Consider the following 17608-nt stretch of genomic DNA (forward strand, 5'->3'; position numbering starts at 1 on the left):
TTTTTTCACGTTTTTTTACGTTTTTCTCCTTTTCGCCTCTTTTCTGGGCGTATTATTCTTCTTTTTCTTCTTTTTTTTCGTCTAATGCATACCCCATCAGTGCAGCAATGCATATTCAATACCGCCAGCAGATGGAGACACTGGGGGATAATTTTCTAAGGATTTATACTGATTTTTCCTGTCTGAATTTGTCGCACAGAAAGTTGCAGGCCAAATATGTGTGACATTTCTGCGACTTTAGCTTCTAGAGCATTTTTACAACATTATACATAGGTGCTGAATACATAAAAAGCGACTGTTCAGCGACAGACAAGTCGCATCGGCTGAAAGTAGGCCAGAATGTCAGTCCATGTTGGAGCAGGTTTAGATACAGTCTAAAGTATAGATCTCAAAGTCTGTGCACAGAATTTAGCAAGGGCCTCGCACCTTCTGATGCATCAGGTAGGTGCACAATAGCATAGCCTAACCCTCTGTACTTTGGTCTATATTGATGCGGGACATAGACAGCCAGCTGATGACCAATCCATTAGTGCAATGGATGGCTGGAAGCATTTGTCTTTGCCTTTGCAATACCACAGAAGCAATGCATGGTCAATGTACAGCAATGACGCCCCTGTGTGAACAGCCAGGAGACCCCCCCCCCCCATGTTATGTTACATAGTTACATAGTTAGTACGGTCGAAAAAAGACATATGTCCATCAAGTTCAACCAGGGAATTAAGGGGTAGGGGTGTGGCGCGATATTGGGGAAGGGATGAGATTTTATATTTCTTCATAAGCATTAATCTTATTTTGTCAATTAGGAACATTCAGCACCCACCCGCTATCAAGGCAGCTGCCTATCATATCATGCCCTACCTGCACAGGTGTGCTGGCTACTCAAATGATCCAATTAAGGAGGCCATTTAGTCAGCAGCAGCAGAAGTCCTGTGCCTGGACGCTCCAACAGCGGCCAGACACAAGCAGAAGCAGAAGCAGCAGAAGCAGCAGCAGCACCACCTTTTGTTTTTTGGCTGCAGCAGCAGCAAGGCCCACAGGGCTGGCTAGCTGGCTAGCCAGCAAGCAGGTAGCAATGAAAGTAGGAATCTTTCTTTTTAACCCTGTAAGGGGGTGGTGCACTGTACCCGAAGATACTGCCATATCGGGTCAATGCATAGGGCGACGGAAGCAAGCTTCGAAATCGGCCCCCGTTCTCAAAAATCCATTTAATATATGGTCCCCAGATAGGGGACGTATCAGATATTAAACTGATAAGAACAGATACTACACTTGATCTTAGCCAAAAGGCCGAGAAGCGATAACCGTGAAAGGGGCGGGCCCAACAAGGTGCCCTTCATGGGCACTATCACTGCTTGCTGTCAGGGAGGCTGCCAGACAATTTTCCATGCACACTCTGGGCTGGGGGGCAGTCAACCACCAGTACACACAGCAGAACCTAAACCCATACCATTATTGCTAAGCAGCAAGACAGGGGCCCATTGCACTCCCACGGGGCCTTTTTAAATGCAATCCATAACCCGGATTTGCCAGGAACCCTTCTTACTCCTCCTACTTGCATGTGACACTGGGCTTAGGATCTGCATAGGAAACACACACACAAGCACACACCTACCTTTGTTGCCTGCAGATGCCTCCTTGGCTGTCCCCAAACGGTATCAAACCAACACCCACGGGAAGCTGTAAGCATAGAGGACATGCCTGCACCCCATTGGACTTACCTGTGTGGGTTAAACCCGGGTTATTTGACAACCTATGGCGGTGATGGTTCTGCTCAGGCAGAGCAGTGCTGATGCTCCTCATAAAGCTGTCGCTGCTGTGAAGGTTCTAGGTGACATCACAAATCCCTATGGTTACATACACAACAAAGCTGGGTTGTTGTTGTTTACACTCTGCAAGGCCTGTGGAAGTGAGTGACATCATAGCACTGTAGTTCTGAGGGTTCTAGATGGATGCAACAATCTCCTGTTGCTTCTATGAAGGCCATAATAGACGACATCACCAAACAGCTCCATAGTCACATACACAGCAAAGGAGAGATGTTGTTTACACCTAGTGATGTCAGTGGTATTGAGTGACATCACAGCACAGTGCTAAGGCTCCTGGGCCTGGACACAGCAGCGGCTGCAATATCTCAACGGAGAATACGTTTATATATATGTGTGTGTGTGCGCGTATATATATATATATATATATATATATATATATATATATATTTCTCCGCCGAAATCACTTTTAAACCCATTTCCACCTTTTTTTCCCTTCTCTTCCTCTTACTTTTTTTTCACGTTTTTTTACGTTTTTCTCCTTTTCGCCTCTTTTCTGGGCGTATTATTCTTCTTTTTCTTCTTTTTTTTCGTCTAATGCATACCCCATCAGTGCAGCAATGCTTATTCAATACCGCCAGCAGATGGAGACACTGGGGGATAATTTTCTAAGGATTTATACTGATTTTTCCTGTCTGAATTTGTCGCACAGAAAGTTGCAGGCCAAATATGTGTGACATTTCTGCGACTTTAGCTTCTAGAGCATTTTTACAACATTATACATAGGTGCTGAATACATAAAAAGCGACTGTTCAGCGACAGACAAGTCGCATCGGCTGAAAGTAGGCCAGAATGTCAGTCCATGTTGGAGCAGGTTTAGATACAGTCTAAAGTATAGATCTCAAAGTCTGTGCACAGAATTTAGCAAGGGCCTCGCACCTTCTGATGCATCAGGTAGGTGCACAATAGCATAGCCTAACCCTCTGTACTTTGGTCTATATTGATGCGGGACATAGACAGCCAGCTGATGACCAATCCATTAGTGCAATGGATGGCTGGAAGCATTTGTCTTTGCCTTTGCAATACCACAGAAGCAATGCATGGTCAATGTACAGCAATGACACACCTGTGTGAACAGCCAGGAGACCCCCCCCCCCCCCCCCATGTTATGTTACATAGTTACATAGTTAGTACGGTCGAAAAAAGACATATGTCCATCAAGTTCAACCAGGGAATTAAGGGGTAGGGGTGTGGCGCGATATTGGGGAAGGGATGAGATTTTATATTTCTTCATAAGCATTAATCTTATTTTGTCAATTAGGAACATTCAGCACCCACCCGCTATCAAGGCAGCTGCCTATCATGTCATGCCCTACCTGCACAGGTGTGCTGGCTACTCAAATGATCCAATTAAGGAGGCCATTTAGTCAGCAGCAGCAGAAGTCCTGTGCCTGGACGCTCCAACAGCGGCCAGACACAAGCAGAAGCAGAAGCAGCAGAAGCAGCAGCAGCACCACCTTTTGTTTTTTGGCTGCAGCAGCAGCAAGGCCCACAGGGCTGGCTAGCTGGCTAGCCAGCAAGCAGGTAGCAATGAAAGTAGGAATCTTTCTTTTTAACCCTGTAAGGGGGTGGTGCACTGTACCCGAAGATACTGCCATATCGGGTCAATGCATAGGGCGACGGAAGCAAGCTTCGAAATCGGCCCCCGTTCTCAAAAATCCATTTAATATATGGTCCCCAGATAGGGGACGTATCAGATATTAAACTGATAAGAACAGATACTACACTTGATCTTAGCCAAAAGGCCGAGAAGCGATAACCGTGAAAGGGGCGGGCCCAACAAGGTGCCCTTCATGGGCACTATCACTGCTTGCTGTCAGGGAGGCTGCCAGACAATTTTCCATGCACACTCTGGGCTGGGGGGCAGTCAACCACCAGTACACACAGCAGAACCTAAACCCATACCATTATTGCTAAGCAGCAAGACAGGGGCCCATTGCACTCCCACGGGGCCTTTTTAAATGCAATCCATAACCCGGATTTGCCAGGAACCCTTCTTACTCCTCCTACTTGCATGTGACACTGGGCTTAGGATCTGCATAGGAAACACACACACAAGCACACACCTACCTTTGTTGCCTGCAGATGCCTCCTTGGCTGTCCCCAAACGGTATCAAACCAACACCCACGGGAAGCTGTAAGCATAGAGGACATGCTTGCACCCCATTGGACTTACCTGTGTGGGTTAAACCCGGGTTATTTGACAACCTATGGCGGTGATGGTTCTGCTCAGGCAGAGCAGTGCTGATGCTCCTCATAAAGCTGTCGCTGCTGTGAAGGTTCTAGGTGACATCACAAATCCCTATGGTTACATACACAACAAAGCTGGGTTGTTGTTGTTTACACTCTGCAAGGCCTGTGGAAGTGAGTGACATCATAGCACTGTAGTTCTGAGGGTTCTAGATGGATGCAACAATCTCCTGTTGCTTCTATGAAGGCCATAATAGACGACATCACCAAACAGCTCCATAGTCACATACACAGCAAAGGAGAGATGTTGTTTACACCTAGTGATGTCAGTGGTATTGAGTGACATCACAGCACAGTGCTAAGGCTCCTGGGCCTGGACACAGCAGCGGCTGCAATATCTCAACGGAGAATACGTTTATATATATGTGTGTGTGTGCGCGTATATATATATATATATATATATATATATATATATATATATATATATATATATATTTCTCCGCCGAAATCACTTTTAAACCCATTTCCACCTTTTTTTCCCTTCTCTTCCTCTTACTTTTTTTTCACGTTTTTTTACGTTTTTCTCCTTTTCGCCTCTTTTCTGGGCGTATTATTCTTCTTTTTCTTCTTTTTTTTCGTCTAATGCATACCCCATCAGTGCAGCAATGCTTATTCAATACCGCCAGCAGATGGAGACACTGGGGGATAATTTTCTAAGGATTTATACTGATTTTTCCTGTCTGAATTTGTCGCACAGAAAGTTGCAGGCCAAATATGTGTGACATTTCTGCGACTTTAGCTTCTAGAGCATTTTTACAACATTATATATAGGTGCTGAATACATAAAAAGCGACTGTTCAGCGACAGACAAGTCGCATCGGCTGAAAGTAGGCCAGAATGTCAGTCCATGTTGGAGCAGGTTTAGATACAGTCTAAAGTATAGATCTCAAAGTCTGTGCACAGAATTTAGCAAGGGCCTCGCACCTTCTGATGCATCAGGTAGGTGCACAATAGCATAGCCTAACCCTCTGTACTTTGGTCTATATTGATGCGGGACATAGACAGCCAGCTGATGACCAATCCATTAGTGCAATGGATGGCTGGAAGCATTTGTCTTTGCCTTTGCAATACCACAGAAGCAATGCATGGTCAATGTACAGCAATGACACACCTGTGTGAACAGCCAGGAGACCCCCCCCCCCCCCCCCCATGTTATGTTACATAGTTACATAGTTAGTACGGTCGAAAAAAGACATATGTCCATCAAGTTCAACCAGGGAATTAAGGGGTAGGGGTGTGGCGCGATATTGGGGAAGGGATGAGATTTTATATTTCTTCATAAGCATTAATCTTATTTTGTCAATTAGGAACATTCAGCACCCACCCGCTATCAAGGCAGCTGCCTATCATGTCATGCCCTACCTGCACAGGTGTGCTGGCTACTCAAATGATCCAATTAAGGAGGCCATTTAGTCAGCAGCAGCAGAAGTCCTGTGCCTGGACGCTCCAACAGCGGCCAGACACAAGCAGAAGCAGAAGCAGCAGAAGCAGCAGCAGCACCACCTTTTGTTTTTTGGCTGCAGCAGCAGCAAGGCCCACAGGGCTGGCTAGCTGGCTAGCCAGCAAGCAGGTAGCAATGAAAGTAGGAATCTTTCTTTTTAACCCTGTAAGGGGGTGGTGCACTGTACCCGAAGATACTGCCATATCGGGTCAATGCATAGGGCGACGGAAGCAAGCTTCGAAATCGGCCCCCGTTCTCAAAAATCCATTTAATATATGGTCCCCAGATAGGGGACGTATCAGATATTAAACTGATAAGAACAGATACTACACTTGATCTTAGCCAAAAGGCCGAGAAGCGATAACCGTGAAAGGGGCGGGCCCAACAAGGTGCCCTTCATGGGCACTATCACTGCTTGCTGTCAGGGAGGCTGCCAGACAATTTTCCATGCACACTCTGGGCTGGGGGGCAGTCAACCACCAGTACACACAGCAGAACCTAAACCCATACCATTATTGCTAAGCAGCAAGACAGGGGCCCATTGCACTCCCACGGGGCCTTTTTAAATGCAATCCATAACCCGGATTTGCCAGGAACCCTTCTTACTCCTCCTACTTGCATGTGACACTGGGCTTAGGATCTGCATAGGAAACACACACACAAGCACACACCTACCTTTGTTGCCTGCAGATGCCTCCTTGGCTGTCCCCAAACGGTATCAAACCAACACCCACGGGAAGCTGTAAGCATAGAGGACATGCTTGCACCCCATTGGACTTACCTGTGTGGGTTAAACCCGGGTTATTTGACAACCTATGGCGGTGATGGTTCTGCTCAGGCAGAGCAGTGCTGATGCTCCTCATAAAGCTGTCGCTGCTGTGAAGGTTCTAGGTGACATCACAAATCCCTATGGTTACATACACAACAAAGCTGGGTTGTTGTTGTTTACACTCTGCAAGGCCTGTGGAAGTGAGTGACATCATAGCACTGTAGTTCTGAGGGTTCTAGATGGATGCAACAATCTCCTGTTGCTTCTATGAAGGCCATAATAGACGACATCACCAAACAGCTCCATAGTCACATACACAGCAAAGGAGAGATGTTGTTTACACCTAGTGATGTCAGTGGTATTGAGTGACATCACAGCACAGTGCTAAGGCTCCTGGGCCTGGACACAGCAGCGGCTGCAATATCTCAACGGAGAATACGTTTATATATATGTGTGTGTGTGCGCGTATATATATATATATATATATATATATATATATATATATATTTCTCCGCCGAAATCACTTTTAAACCCATTTCCACCTTTTTTTCCCTTCTCTTCCTCTTACTTTTTTTTCACGTTTTTTTACGTTTTTCTCCTTTTCGCCTCTTTTCTGGGCGTATTATTCTTCTTTTTCTTCTTTTTTTTCGTCTAATGCATACCCCATCAGTGCAGCAATGCTTATTCAATACCGCCAGCAGATGGAGACACTGGGGGATAATTTTCTAAGGATTTATACTGATTTTTCCTGTCTGAATTTGTCGCACAGAAAGTTGCAGGCCAAATATGTGTGACATTTCTGCGACTTTAGCTTCTAGAGCATTTTTACAACATTATACATAGGTGCTGAATACATAAAAAGCGACTGTTCAGCGACAGACAAGTCGCATCGGCTGAAAGTAGGCCAGAATGTCAGTCCATGTTGGAGCAGGTTTAGATACAGTCTAAAGTATAGATCTCAAAGTCTGTGCACAGAATTTAGCAAGGGCCTCGCACCTTCTGATGCATCAGGTAGGTGCACAATAGCATAGCCTAACCCTCTGTACTTTGGTCTATATTGATGCGGGACATAGACAGCCAGCTGATGACCAATCCATTAGTGCAATGGATGGCTGGAAGCATTTGTCTTTGCCTTTGCAATACCACAGAAGCAATGCATGGTCAATGTACAGCAATGACACACCTGTGTGAACAGCCAGGAGACCCCCCCCCCCCCCCCCATGTTATGTTACATAGTTACATAGTTAGTACGGTCGAAAAAAGACATATGTCCATCAAGTTCAACCAGGGAATTAAGGGGTAGGGGTGTGGCGCGATATTGGGGAAGGGATGAGATTTTATATTTCTTCATAAGCATTAATCTTATTTTGTCAATTAGGAACATTCAGCACCCACCCGCTATCAAGGCAGCTGCCTATCATGTCATGCCCTACCTGCACAGGTGTGCTGGCTACTCAAATGATCCAATTAAGGAGGCCATTTAGTCAGCAGCAGCAGAAGTCCTGTGCCTGGACGCTCCAACAGCGGCCAGACACAAGCAGAAGCAGAAGCAGCAGAAGCAGCAGCAGCACCACCTTTTGTTTTTTGGCTGCAGCAGCAGCAAGGCCCACAGGGCTGGCTAGCTGGCTAGCCAGCAAGCAGGTAGCAATGAAAGTAGGAATCTTTCTTTTTAACCCTGTAAGGGGGTGGTGCACTGTACCCGAAGATACTGCCATATCGGGTCAATGCATAGGGCGACGGAAGCAAGCTTCGAAATCGGCCCCCGTTCTCAAAAATCCATTTAATATATGGTCCCCAGATAGGGGACGTATCAGATATTAAACTGATAAGAACAGATACTACACTTGATCTTAGCCAAAAGGCCGAGAAGCGATAACCGTGAAAGGGGCGGGCCCAACAAGGTGCCCTTCATGGGCACTATCACTGCTTGCTGTCAGGGAGGCTGCCAGACAATTTTCCATGCACACTCTGGGCTGGGGGGCAGTCAACCACCAGTACACACAGCAGAACCTAAACCCATACCATTATTGCTAAGCAGCAAGACAGGGGCCCATTGCACTCCCACGGGGCCTTTTTAAATGCAATCCATAACCCGGATTTGCCAGGAACCCTTCTTACTCCTCCTACTTGCATGTGACACTGGGCTTAGGATCTGCATAGGAAACACACACACAAGCACACACCTACCTTTGTTGCCTGCAGATGCCTCCTTGGCTGTCCCCAAACGGTATCAAACCAACACCCACGGGAAGCTGTAAGCATAGAGGACATGCTTGCACCCCATTGGACTTACCTGTGTGGGTTAAACCCGGGTTATTTGACAACCTATGGCGGTGATGGTTCTGCTCAGGCAGAGCAGTGCTGATGCTCCTCATAAAGCTGTCGCTGCTGTGAAGGTTCTAGGTGACATCACAAATCCCTATGGTTACATACACAACAAAGCTGGGTTGTTGTTGTTTACACTCTGCAAGGCCTGTGGAAGTGAGTGACATCATAGCACTGTAGTTCTGAGGGTTCTAGATGGATGCAACAATCTCCTGTTGCTTCTATGAAGGCCATAATAGACGACATCACCAAACAGCTCCATAGTCACATACACAGCAAAGGAGAGATGTTGTTTACACCTAGTGATGTCAGTGGTATTGAGTGACATCACAGCACAGTGCTAAGGCTCCTGGGCCTGGACACAGCAGCGGCTGCAATATCTCAACGGAGAATACGTTTATATATATGTGTGTGTGTGCGCGTATATATATATATATATATATATATATATATATATATATTTCTCCGCCGAAATCACTTTTAAACCCATTTCCACCTTTTTTTCCCTTCTCTTCCTCTTACTTTTTTTTCACGTTTTTTTACGTTTTTCTCCTTTTCGCCTCTTTTCTGGGCGTATTATTCTTCTTTTTCTTCTTTTTTTTCGTCTAATGCATACCCCATCAGTGCAGCAATGCTTATTCAATACCGCCAGCAGATGGAGACACTGGGGGATAATTTTCTAAGGATTTATACTGATTTTTCCTGTCTGAATTTGTCGCACAGAAAGTTGCAGGCCAAATATGTGTGACATTTCTGCGACTTTAGCTTCTAGAGCATTTTTACAACATTATACATAGGTGCTGAATACATAAAAAGCGACTGTTCAGCGACAGACAAGTCGCATCGGCTGAAAGTAGGCCAGAATGTCAGTCCATGTTGGAGCAGGTTTAGATACAGTCTAAAGTATAGATCTCAAAGTCTGTGCACAGAATTTAGCAAGGGCCTCGCACCTTCTGATGCATCAGGTAGGTGCACAATAGCATAGCCTAACCCTCTGTACTTTGGTCTATATTGATGCGGGACATAGACAGCCAGCTGATGACCAATCCATTAGTGCAATGGATGGCTGGAAGCATTTGTCTTTGCCTTTGCAATACCACAGAAGCAATGCATGGTCAATGTACAGCAATGACACACCTGTGTGAACAGCCAGGAGACCCCCCCCCCCCCCCCATGTTATGTTACATAGTTACATAGTTAGTACGGTCGAAAAAAGACATATGTCCATCAAGTTCAACCAGGGAATTAAGGGGTAGGGGTGTGGCGCGATATTGGGGAAGGGATGAGATTTTATATTTCTTCATAAGCATTAATCTTATTTTGTCAATTAGGAACATTCAGCACCCACCCGCTATCAAGGCAGCTGCCTATCATGTCATGCCCTACCTGCACAGGTGTGCTGGCTACTCAAATGATCCAATTAAGGAGGCCATTTAGTCAGCAGCAGCAGAAGTCCTGTGCCTGGACGCTCCAACAGCGGCCAGACACAAGCAGAAGCAGAAGCAGCAGAAGCAGCAGCAGCACCACCTTTTGTTTTTTGGCTGCAGCAGCAGCAAGGCCCACAGGGCTGGCTAGCTGGCTAGCCAGCAAGCAGGTAGCAATGAAAGTAGGAATCTTTCTTTTTAACCCTGTAAGGGGGTGGTGCACTGTACCCGAAGATACTGCCATATCGGGTCAATGCATAGGGCGACGGAAGCAAGCTTCGAAAGCGGCCCCCGTTCTCAAAAATCCATTTAATATATGGTCCCCAGATAGGGGACGTATCAGATATTAAACTGATAAGAACAGATTTTTTTTTTTTTTTTTTTTTTTTTTTTATTGAAAAGGAAATATACAATACATAACCAAGTAAATCATTCACAAAATCTGAAAACACATGAATAACACATATTTGACATATACAATATATACAGGAAGCATGTCTTTACATGTACATATAACAAAAAGCTTTCCCTTCATGACTTTCCCTCAGAAAAAATAAATTGCAGCGGATTCTGTCCCTCCAACTGTCCCTTCATATCAGGATATAATCTGTAAGAAAAGAAAAAGAAAGACAAATAAGAATACACTCATAACCAGTGCTTCCATTTTTTGTGTTTCCAGATCCCCTCTGCATCATCAGAACCATAGTTTTTCCTATCACATAATAAGTAAAGGTAAATTTTACCACGGATCATGCCCAGACACTCCTTCACACTTACTTCAGTTTGATTGAAAATCCTAATATTCCTTACATCCCACAGAACCTCTTTTACACAATTTACTATGAACCATAACACTCTTGCCTTCTCTCTCTCCACTGCACACAAACCAAACATCATCATATTAAAGGATAAGATTTCAATTCCAGTAACATTTTTAATTAGACCAGACATTCTTCTCCACACAGACTTCGCATAACCACACTCCCAAAACACATGTACATAATTCTCACATCCACCGCAACCATCCCTGGGACACACTTCACTGTCTACCAATCTCCTTCTCCTCTGAAATTCCCTTGTTGGCAGACACCCATGAGCTAACATCCAAGACAAGTCCTTTTGTTTATTTGTCAGTTCCTTGTGACTGACATTTTTCCACACTACCTTACAATCCTTCTCAGACAGACCTCCCACACATTCCACTGTTTCTCTCTGCTCCAACACTTTCATCACCTTCTTACTATCATTCCATTCAGTCACACATTCCAGATTATTTTTCCTGACACACCGCCCTATTCTCTGATAGAACCAAGGAACCTCAAAACTTACAGGTACCCTTAAGTCCCTTTCCATTAGCTTATATTTCAACAACACATTACCAGCCAAATACCTTACCATGCACCCAAACACACATTCCTTCTTACTTACAGCGAGACAAAAACTGACATACTTCACAGCCAGGAACACTTCCACATTCATCATTCCTTTCCCACCATGCATTCTGCTTTTCACCACCTTCCCACGACTCAATTTCTCCATCCTTGAATTCCATAAGAAAACAAAGATCTGCCTGATAATTCTTGCCAGACACCTATCCGGTGGAGGAAACACATAATTAACATAAAGCAAAATAGGAATTATAACAGCTTTAATAACCAGAATCCTTCCCTCAATCGATAAAGTCCTTAAAGACCAGAAGTTTATTTTATTCCCCACCCTCCCCAAAACCCTCTCCCAACTTTCTTTCCCATACAAATCATTATCAAACACCACCCCAAGCACTTCCACACCCCCCTCTCTCACAGGCCACTCGCACAACCCACTCTCTCCCCACCCCTCAAAAAATTTACAACCACTCTTCCCAACATTAAGCTTAAACCCACTCATTAAACAGAAACACTCAATCAATAACTTAGCACGCCTTACCCCTGCCATTGACTTACATACAACAGTAACATCATCCATGTAACCAATCACTCGCATATCCTTCCCATGACTACCAGGTATTTCTATACCCCGCATCACCTTATCTCTCCTAATCATCCCCAACAAAGGCTCAATCATACAAATAAAAAGAATTGGCGACAGGGGACACCCCTGCCGCACTCCAGATTTTATACTCACCTCCCTACTCAGAAAACCATTGACCTGAATCTTACTATAAATGTCCCTATACAAACATTCAATCCACTTCACCATTCTGTCCGGCACATTCATTCTCCTCAAAACCCTAAACAATAAATCATGCACCACCCTATCATACGCTTTTTCAAAATCCACCGTAACAACAGCCACACCTTGCTTCCTAGTTTTACAGTCCCACAATACATCCCTCAGACCTAACAGACATTCAGAAATCCTACGGTCAGGCACTGCACACATTTGCTCCTCACCTACCATACAATCAATCACATCCTTTAACCTATTCGCAATAACTTTAGCAATAATTTTGTAATCACAATTCAAGAGCGCTATAGGCCTCCAATTTTTAAGATCCCTCTTATCCCCTTTTTTAAACAATAACACAGTCACACTCTCACTCATACTTTTAGATAACTTCCCTCTCCTAAGTACTTCCTTACACACCTCCCATACATAATCCCCTAACATATCCCAAAACACAAGATAAAATTCCACAGGCAAACCATCACTCCCTGCCACCTTTCCTTTCTTCATCCCATTCACAGCATCCTCCACCTCACTCTTCCTCACATCCTCTTCCATAAAGAACCCATCAATTTCATCCAAACGCTTATCCACATATCCCAAACATTCCTCCTCTAGAGTCACGTCCCGCTCCTTCTCCGTGAATAAATCAGAATAAAACTTCCACACTTCCTCTAACACCTCATCCTTACCAAAGACCTCTACCCCATCATTCTTAAAAACACTCATCATCTCAGTTTTTTTACTGAATGCCTTTTTAAAGAAAAATTTGCTACATTTCTCATCCTTCTCTTTCACTTCAACCCTAGCCTGTGCAATAATCTTCCTTCCATTCCTCTCCAGACACTCATTCACACTTCCACGAGCTTCCTCAATCTCCTTCTCAACACTCATCCCCAAACGCCTCAATTCATACAAATACTCTAACCTTCTTTGCCATCTCTCATACTCTTCTCTATCTTTCCTCCCTTTCTCACACCCTTTTTTAATAAAAAACCTTTTAGTCTCTAACTTCACCCACTCCCACCACTCAACCACACTATAAAATGCATCCTTCCTCAACACCCATCCATCAAAACGCTCCCTATATTCTTGTAATACACATTCATTATCCAATAAAGACACATTCAACTTCCAAACACCCTTTCCATACTCACTTACACCACCACCTTTTACCACACACTCAATCCAGGCATGATCCGTGAACGGTAACCTCCTCCGTCTGAAATTAGAAACAGACATTAGTTTTGAGACAAAAATGAAATCAATTCGCGAACTTGTATTGTTAGAAAAATATGTATAACCGATAGTACCATCATTATGGGCAACAAAGGAATCCTTTAACCCAAATAAATTTACAATCTCTTTAAGCTGCTTACTAGTACTGTCTAAACCAGACCCACCACCCACCGTAGTACTACTCCTATCCCCCTCTGTTATTATACAATTGAAATCCCCTATAAGGAACACATCATCCCTCCCACTCAAAAAGAAATATAATTTCTCAAACACCTCCCCTCTTTCCTTCCTCCCAGTTGGAGCATAAACATTAATTACTTTATATGTGAAACCCCTGAAAATAAAATGCACTAATAATACCCTACCCGGAACAATATGGACAACTTTTTTAACAACAAACTCATTACTTTTGAACAAAATCCCCACCCCCGAATTACGTTCCATTGAACCAGACCATACCGATTGCCCATAAGGCCAGGAGATATTTGGCTCCCCATCCAAGCAGCACTCCTGGAGACCTAAAACATCAAAAGAATATCCAGAAAGTAAATCAAAAATGGCGGATCTCCTTTCTAAAGATCTAATACTGCGGACATTTAGAGAACCAATTGTTAAACTCATTCAAACATTTGAAGGAAAAAAAGGAAATACAAAATCAAGCATTATCAAAAGGAGGCCTAGCCTTTCCCCGACCTCTACCCTTATTTTTTGCCTCCCCTTCCTTAAACTTAAGAGTCTTTGTCAATTTTTTGACTGAACATTCCTCCAAATAACCTGTGCCCAGGGAGGATAAAGAGGAGTCAGAATCAATCTGACATGACGACCCTCCACCTGCCTCCTCCCTTCCCGGGCTAGGAAAGTCCTCAATCCTTTGACTCTGAGGAGTCGGACAGTCATCCTCCGATTCTTCCACCGGCATCTTTCTCTTCAAGGATTCTTTGTCCACAGTCATCTCCTCTGGGGGATCAGAGGCCTCCGAAACAGATGCCCCCGAAACAGACTCCGCCTTCTCCCCCTCTGCCACCAAAGCATCCGGAACAGACCTAGAAATGGAAGGAAAAACAGGGGCAGACTCTGCTTCACTGGTCAGCACGCTAACCTCTGCATCGCCTGCCCTGGCAGCATTGGAGTCCTCAGGAACTGTCCCACCTCGAAGAGCCATTGCATATGATCGGGGTGCCCCGGACTGGTAAGTGGGGCAACTCCTAGCCAGGTGATCCGAAGAACCACAGAAATGACACTTGCGTTTCTCGGGACAGTCTGCAGTGCGGTGATCAGGCTTGTGGCAGTTCCTGCAAACTTGCCCGGTTGTACAGTTCTCTCTGGTATGACCAAAGCAAAAACAGTCCCGGCAAAAACTTGGCATCCCCGGGTAGTGCAGAAACCCCCTGTTGTTCCCTATCGCAAAGTTCTGCGGGGGGTGACAAAAACCTTCAGCACCACCCTCGGGGGCAGGCCTAAACTCCACCCAAAAACGTCTCATGCCTGTGAAAGTCCCCAGGATGTTATTTTTCCTCTCCGCACCAGAAACAGACACACAATACCTTCTTAGAAAGGTCTGGATCTCCTCATCCCGCACAAAAGGGTTGTACATATGCACTACCACTGGAACTTTCTTAGGCCGAGCCTCGCAGGAAATGAATCGGATCCCTTGTAGGTCAGGGTGAGAAGCATTCTCCTTACTCCGGTAGAGACAGGTACGGAGATCATCCAGGTTGTAGAAGGTCACGTCAAAGAATCCTTGGCTGGGAAAGACCTGGACACAGAAGATGGAAGCATGCGGCATCCTCAGCACTCCCTCCACGACCTTCTGCTGGACATGCAAAATCCCGTAGGCACTCCTCTTTTCCTCCTCGATAAACAGCCGTACTGTATTAGGAGCGTTCGGCGCATTAGCCATCCTCTCCGGCAGACCCGTCCTCCGATGATCACCTTCCCGTTATCCTGGGACTAAGCCCTCTCCCCAATAGCAGCAGGTGGGTGAAGCCCAGGCAATAAACCTGGGCGATCCCACAAGGCCGAGGAGAGGGGTACCCGAATACCTTAGGGCAAGACACTTGATCTTAGCCAAAAGGCCGAGAAGCGATAACCGTGAAAGGGGCGGGCCCAACAAGGTGCCCTTCATGGGCACTATCACTGCTTGCTGTCAGGGAGGCTGCCAGACAATTTTCCATGCACACTCTGGGCTGGGGGGCAGTCAACCACCAGTACACACAGCAGAACCTAAACCCATACCATTATTGCTAAGCAGCAAGACAGGGGCCCATTGCACTCCCACGGGGCCTTTTTAAATGCAATCCATAACCCGGATTTGCCAGGAACCCTTCTTACTCCTCCTACTTGCATGTGACACTGGGCTTAGGATCTGCATAGGAAACACACACACAAGCACACACCTACCTTTGTTGCCTGCAGATGCCTCCTTGGCTGTCCCCAAACGGTATCAAACCAACACCCACGGGAAGCTGTAAGCATAGAGGACATGCTTGCACCCCATTGGACTTACCTGTGTGGGTTAAACCCGGGTTATTTGACAACCTATGGCGGTGATGGTTCTGCTCAGGCAGGGCAGTGCTGATGCTCCTCATAAAGCTGTCGCTGCTGTGAAGGTTCTAGGTGACATCACAAATCCCTATGGTTACATACACAACAAAGCTGGGTTGTTGTTGTTTACACTCTGCAAGGCCTGTGGAAGTGAGTGACATCAAAGCACTGTAGTTCTGAGGGTTCTAGATGGATGCAACAATCTCCTGTTGCTTCTATGAAGGCCATAATAGACGACATCACCAAACAGCTCCATAGTCACATACACAGCAAAGGAGAGATGTTGTTTACACCTAGTGATGTCAGTGGTATTGAGTGACATCACAGCACAGTGCTAAGGCTCCTGGGCCTGGACACAGCAGCGGCTGCAATATCTCAACGGAGAATACGTTTATATATATGTGTGTGTGTGCGCGTATATATATATATATATATATATATATATTTATATATTTCTCCGCCGAAATCACTTTTAAACCCATTTCCACCTTTTTTTCCCTTCTCTTCCTCTTACTTTTTTTTCACGTTTTTTTACGTTTTTCTCCTTTTCGCCTCTTTTCTGGGCGTATTATTCTTCTTTTTCTTCTTTTTTTTCGTCTAATGCATACCCCATCAGTGCAGCAATGCTTATTCAATACCGCCAGCAGATGGAGACACTGGGGGATAATTTTCTAAGGATTTATACTGATTTTTCCTGTCTGAATTTGTCGCACAGAAAGTTGCAGGCCAAATATGTGTGACATTTCTGCGACTTTAGCTTCTAGAGCATTTTTACAACATTATACATAGGTGCTGAATACATAAAAAGCGACTGTTCAGCGACAGACAAGTCGCATCGGCTGAAAGTAGGCCAGAATGTCAGTCCATGTTGGAGCAGGTTTAGATACAGTCTAAAGTATAGATCTCAAAGTCTGTGCACAGAATTTAGCAAGGGCCTCGCACCTTCTGATGCATCAGGTAGGTGCACAATAGCATAGCCTAACCCTCTGTACTTTGGTCTATATTGATGCGGGACATAGACAGCCAGCTGATGACCAATCCATTAGTGCAATGGATGGCTGGAAGCATTTGTCTTTGCCTTTGCAATACCACAGAAGCAATGCATGGTCAATGTACAGCAATGACACACCTGTGTGAACAGCCAGGAGACCCCCCCCCCCCCCCATGTTATGTTACATAGTTACATAGTTAGTACGGTCGAAAAAAGACATATGTCCATCAAGTTCAACCAGGGAATTAAGGGGTAGGGGTGTGGCGCGATATTGGGGAAGGGATGAGATTTTATATTTCTTCATAAGCATTAATCTTATTTTGTCAATTAGGAACATTCAGCACCCACCCGCTATCAAGGCAGCTGCCTATCATGTCATGCCCTACCTGCACAGGTGTGCTGGCTACTCAAATGATCCAATTAAGGAGGCCATTTAGTCAGCAGCAGCAGAAGTCCTGTGCCTGGACGCTCCAACAGCGGCCAGACACAAGCAGAAGCAGAAGCAGCAGAAGCAGCAGCAGCACCACCTTTTGTTTTTTGGCTGCAGCAGCAGCAAGGCCCACAGGGCTGGCTAGCTGGCTAGCCAGCAAGCAGGTAGCAATGAAAGTAGGAATCTTTCTTTTTAACCCTGTAAGG

General features: G+C 45.2%; 5 non-coding genes across 5 annotated transcripts; all 5 read right to left on the reverse strand.

Moving 5' to 3' along the window:
* Window positions 1-1108: 1108 nt before the first annotated feature.
* LOC130337224 (U2 spliceosomal RNA) lies at window positions 1109-1299 on the reverse strand. Its single transcript, XR_008878160.1, has one exon. It is a non-coding gene; the product is annotated as a U2 spliceosomal RNA (small nuclear RNA).
* Window positions 1300-3389: 2090 nt separating this feature from the next.
* LOC130337225 (U2 spliceosomal RNA) lies at window positions 3390-3580 on the reverse strand. Its single transcript, XR_008878161.1, has one exon. It is a non-coding gene; the product is annotated as a U2 spliceosomal RNA (small nuclear RNA).
* Window positions 3581-5685: 2105 nt separating this feature from the next.
* Window positions 5686-5876, reverse strand: LOC130337226 (U2 spliceosomal RNA). Its single transcript, XR_008878162.1, has one exon. It is a non-coding gene; the product is annotated as a U2 spliceosomal RNA (small nuclear RNA).
* Window positions 5877-7966: 2090 nt separating this feature from the next.
* LOC130337227 (U2 spliceosomal RNA) lies at window positions 7967-8157 on the reverse strand. The gene has a single exon (XR_008878163.1). It is a non-coding gene; the product is annotated as a U2 spliceosomal RNA (small nuclear RNA).
* Window positions 8158-10244: 2087 nt separating this feature from the next.
* LOC130337241 (U2 spliceosomal RNA) lies at window positions 10245-10438 on the reverse strand. Its single transcript, XR_008878176.1, has one exon. It is a non-coding gene; the product is annotated as a U2 spliceosomal RNA (small nuclear RNA).
* Between the last annotated feature and the right edge of the window lie 7170 nt (window positions 10439-17608).

The sequence above is a fragment of the Hyla sarda genome, unplaced genomic scaffold (genome assembly GCF_029499605.1).
Source record: "Hyla sarda isolate aHylSar1 unplaced genomic scaffold, aHylSar1.hap1 scaffold_493, whole genome shotgun sequence".
Taxonomy (NCBI): Eukaryota; Metazoa; Chordata; class Amphibia; order Anura; family Hylidae; genus Hyla; species Hyla sarda.